Here is a 5,276-nt window from a genome sequence, read left to right as displayed (position 1 = left end):
AAGGAGTGTCAGACTCACAGTCGACCACATCCTCAACGAGGCCACTCGGCACTGAAAGTGTGGGCGGAGTGCGACGTTTGTGCTCATCGATCCTAGGATATACACCCCTCGGTGCTGCGGACGCACTGTCCGACGTTACACCGAGTGCGGGAGATGAAGTTGGGCTGCTCATGCTCGCCGTCAAAACCGGCGAGACTTGGAGATTTTTATGTCATTGACACAGGGCTCATTGAGCAAGGAAGTTGTTTGTTCCAACAAATGGAGTTGCAGTGTCTAACGGGCACGCGAGCCTCGTTGAGGCAATAATTGATTGGGACTGTTCTTAATTTTGATGGGGGAGGGTGTAACGGGGTTACGCGAACCCTAATAACAGGGGGGGTGCGTGTCACACGAGATTTGCATAATGTGACCACACACCTAAACAAAAATACGGTACGGGGCTAGGCAGCCAGTGGTTATGCATGTATTTAGATTTGACTATGTATATTTGATATATTTAGGAAAATCTAGACTTTTAGCATTAGGATAAAATATATAAATAAAAATCAGTTTTGATTTTGAGCAGAAGTGTTCGTTTGCCTTGGTTAAGTCTTTTAAGTACTTTTAGAGGCAGCGGATTGCTATCCGCTGCACTGGTACTTGGTTCTCGAAAAGAACGAAAGGTCGGTGACCTAAAGACGCTTCCTCAAGCGCAAAGCTACGGCAGCCCCGCTGCAAAACCAGGGCGGCCAAATGGTGCAAAGTTTTATTATGATTGCTCTCAATTATTTATTGTTAGTTGAGATGCATTGCTGCTCCCGCAAAATTAGGTTTTTTGACCATTCGATGTAAAACTTTGTGATAGCCTACTGTAGCTATAATGGTCTTACGGTCTATGGTAACGAACAAATCTCGTTGTGTTGTTGTAATATATTACTTAAGCAGTTTAATGTAAAGTTAAAGCAAGCAGAAAAAGACAGCATTTATAATGCAGGTAAGTAGAAATATTTCCTCAATCAATTGCAGTAGATACAATCGATGCAGGTGTCATGCAAGTAGGTGACAGACATCACGGAGAGAGCACCAGATGTCGTCGAACGTTTTCTTATGTGATCAACTTGCGGAATAAGGACTAGACGTCAAAATTGTCGCTAGAAACAAAGTGCTATGCGAGACTTCTGAGTTCGCTATCTGAAGATAGCATACACTCAACCAACTATTCAGATACAGGTAAGAGTTTTGAGCAGCTTCATGCAGCGTGGGTAAGTGCTAGCCTCCATACTCCATTACTTTATGAATAAGTTTAAGAAGTAACTAAATCTATTGAAGCAAGCAATACTCTTCTGCAATCTGTATAGGCACTCAAAACATATGAAGTGCAATCTGCCTTGTTCTTCGTGTTCAAAACGGTGTTGTTCGATGGTCGATGGGAAGCATTGTGATGAGAATTCACTTGATAATAAAGTTAAATATAAAATCCTCATGCCTTGAAGTTCGTGTCACTGACTTGATGAATCAGGGATGTGTGCACATCGCACATAGAAAAAATATTTACTATTAGATCTTGCATTAATTAAAGGACAGATGTTGAACTCGTTTGATCCACCCATGTGCGGAACCAAAAGTCTCTAAAGTGGCAAAGGACTTCTTATACTTTTTAATTTTGAAATATCTTTAGAAAAATATGCCCTGCACAGCATGGAGCTACAAGACCACTTGTCTAGGGACCTTCTGTTATAATGTTGCTTCACTCTCATTAGCGCCGGTACTTATGGTAAAATCATCATAAAATTATACTTTAGTACGATCTAGCCATAATTTTAGTCTGAAAAGTATTAATGTTGTGTGCACGTGTCCCTAAAGCTTTTACCGCATGGGGCGTCTCGATAAAAACATTGCACATAAACCAAGCGCCTCATGAGCACAGATTGCAAGGATAGTTCTGTTTCTATATCGCACCTGATAGTGCGAGCATAATCTGCATCGAGTTTTATTTTCTTGCGTACCCACTTGGATCAAATAGTCGCTGAGAAAGGCGAGGCACCCGAGGCCGACGAACGACACTACGAAGCAGCTGAGCGGTTCTCCAATGAGAAGTGACAGAGAGAAATCCCGGTATTTGATCTGGCACCTTTACCTCTGCCAAAGAGACGAACAGCACAGCCAATCTCCGAGAATGACATATCATCTAAGCTATATTCAACATAGAATAAGTTACGAGCTCCATGCACACCCCCTAACGGCGCAGGGTCTCGCGGCATCCCGCCGTTAAGCTCAAGGCGACTTCCAGCTCGTTGCTAGTAATTCGAAGCTGGCTCAGGAAGATGATCTTGTCCGCCTCAACACGGACTTTTGAAGAAAAATTTGTTGATAATAGAATTTAAGCTATCAAAAGCTACCCATCAAGCCACGGTGGATACTGACATGCCTTTGCGTGTGGGCCTTCCGCTCTAATGAAGAGCAAAACGAGCGTCTTAAATAGCTATTAAAGTACTCTACTGACCCCACATGTCACCCCCCCCTTCCAAAACTAGCTGACCTGGAGTAGCGGCGGCCGGGAAAATTTGCATGCTTCCTTAAGACTGTACATCTGGTACTGAAGGCTAGCGGAAGTGGCGTAACTTATCGCATTGAATATGCGCACCGGGTAGGAAGGCACGACGCCTACGGCTTACCAGCCAGCGCTTCGTTTTAGCACGGGATGTTGTTCGATGCTTGATCTCGCGAGTTACATAAAACAATTTGTTTGTCAAGTTGTACGCTCACCACTTCCACATTCTTGCTGAAAACAACCCTGCTAGTCTGTTAAAATTGTTGGTATAGCTATCGGTCACTTCTAGAACCCATGACAAGATCGGGTCCCGTTCTACAGTGAAAAGTGCGTTGCGCTGGGCCATGATAGCCCCTTTCCAAAAGATACACCGATTTGTTTATAACAACGGGACCAGGGTAACCTTGCCAAAATGGGAAGCAAATGTGGAAGATCTTTTGAAGGCATTTTGTTTTCACTTTACCAAATACTGGTGGCACTTCTAGTGAAACTGATGTCCAAATCGTTTCGCATGAAAATGACATAATCCTTGCTCATCGGGCAGAACAGGCGAAGAACTGCCATCTTGCAACTGGGTGCAGTGAGTTCTCTTGGTTCTGGTGGCAGCGGCGTTCTCCAAAATCTTGATGTGTGGCCGAAACTAACTGAAACAAATATTGAATTCACGAACGCGCTTTTTGATACAAGGGGTTGTACAAAATGGTCTGAGACGATGCAGTGACACAGAAATGTATCGCTTATGAAGAGCAGATTAAAAGTCATTAAAGTGGGATGTTTCAGACGTCACTTCTTCTTCAACGAAATGCGCTCCAAGCGGGGACCGCTCCAAGCGGGGACGTGATATGGTTCTGATAAGTCCAGGTAGAAAACAGATGCATTTGTATTCTCTCCAAAAGTTCGAATGTCTAGCTCGAATCTTTTCAAGCTACGTCCGCGAACGGTTGCAAGCTAGTCTTCTAAACTGAAAATGTTGCATGTGTAGATCGGCAAACCGCCCTCAAGATCGTTCTATTGCAACAAATCCACGTACGATTTGTCCTCCGCCGGCATCTGCATGTTGCTCCTACACGTCCTGATTCTTCGTCATATCGTCACGTAACTGGCGCATGACTCCCAATCTCGTCAAAATGAAATACGCGATCTTGCAAAAAATGCAGCCGAGCTGAAATTGGCAAGTTAATGAGGATGGATAGCCCTGATAGGAGTCATCTTGTGGTGTTATCAACAAGACCCGAGGACAACCAAATCGTATACATTAAAAAACGTTAGGTGTGTACAGCGTCTTCAATGCCTACTTAGTGAGAACGTGTACATTGTTCAACTTTAAAGTTGGACGAAATTTTGTCGCGAAGCGCGGAATCCGATCCGAACAATGACCTTCAGCAAACAATGTCGGCGAGAAAAGTCGTTGAGGGGCAGCATGGCTCTATCTTCACCGGCAAATGTGTCACTGAATAAGACAACATTTTCAGTTAGTCCAGAACGACAACATAGATGGTACTCTTCTTGGGTATCACCGCACGCTGAACGCCATGTGCGTCATCGCGGTAATGCGCGAGCTCAAGGACAAATAATAGCAGTAAAAATGAGTTAGGAAAATTGTATACAGTTTCTGACACTGCAACGCATGATGCATCTGATCCGTATGCTGTGCGGATTGCTTTGTTGATGCGCGACATCGCATGTATCATTAGCAACAGTTGTTGATTCCTCGATCGAGTTAGAAAAGAATTTATCTCTACGAGATGGAATATAAATGTTCGAATCCTATCCCGGGACTAACAAATTTACAACTTTTTGTCTACTGTGGTTCCGACGAAATCAGGGAACTGGTGTTTGAATGACTAGGGTTTCGATAAAACGCTGACGGAGGCGTTCAGGAGCACGTCAACTGGGTGCCGATAGTGACCAGATGAACGTTATAATGAGATCGCTAGAGTATATATATTCTCTCCCTCTCAATGAAAGAAGTTTCAGATGGTCACGGACGCGGTCATGCTAAACGGAGCTACAGCAAGTCAGTCTCATGTTTTCCAAGCTAGAATCTCATGCGCGAGTCTGGACACTGAAGTGCAATATCTCGGAAATGAGGAGTATTTTATGTAAAATGATGAACAAACAGATTTCGTTGGTGTTCGCACCGCCTTATCAGGCCTTATAAGTGCCAGTAAGTTTTTGCACGCTCGTCGTGGCCGGGCAGCGTACTGTGATGCTTTTATGAGCGTGTCGTTAATCTCAAACTTCGCCCGTTTGATGTAATGGTCACTATTTTCGTAAATGGACTTCAAACGACCTTCCAAATTTATCCTATCTTATAAGACAGCGGTGAGCACCGACTTTTATGGGGAAATTGCTTCCGCGCCGCAATGACTGGATAGGGTGTGTGAAGCATTTATGAGCCTCTCGTAGGTGTCAAAAAAAATCCCACCTAATCAGAAGAAAAGAGGCAGACCTCGTAGTCGCTGAGCAGCTTCGCGGTACTCGCAGATGTTTTTCGGGGATATAAACAAATGGTCCCTTTCTGTGCTCTTCGGTATAGGTAAGATGCAGCGGGGCTGCCATAGCTTTGCGCTTTGAGGAAGGTCACCGACCTCTCGTTCCATACTCAGAACAAGTACGAGTTTAGCGGATCGCAATCCGCTTACTCCAAGAGTAATATAGCCTTAACCCTAGGCTAATTAACTCTTCGGTTTAATTTTAAAACTGACTTTTGTATTTTTATCTGCGGTAAAGCCGTCTAATCTTC

The sequence above is a fragment of the Plasmopara halstedii genome (assembly GCF_900000015.1).
Source record: "Plasmopara halstedii genome assembly, contig: Scaffold_3060, whole genome shotgun sequence".
NCBI lineage: Eukaryota > Oomycota > Peronosporomycetes > Peronosporales > Peronosporaceae > Plasmopara > Plasmopara halstedii.
Note: the sequence above shows the minus strand (reverse complement) of the source record.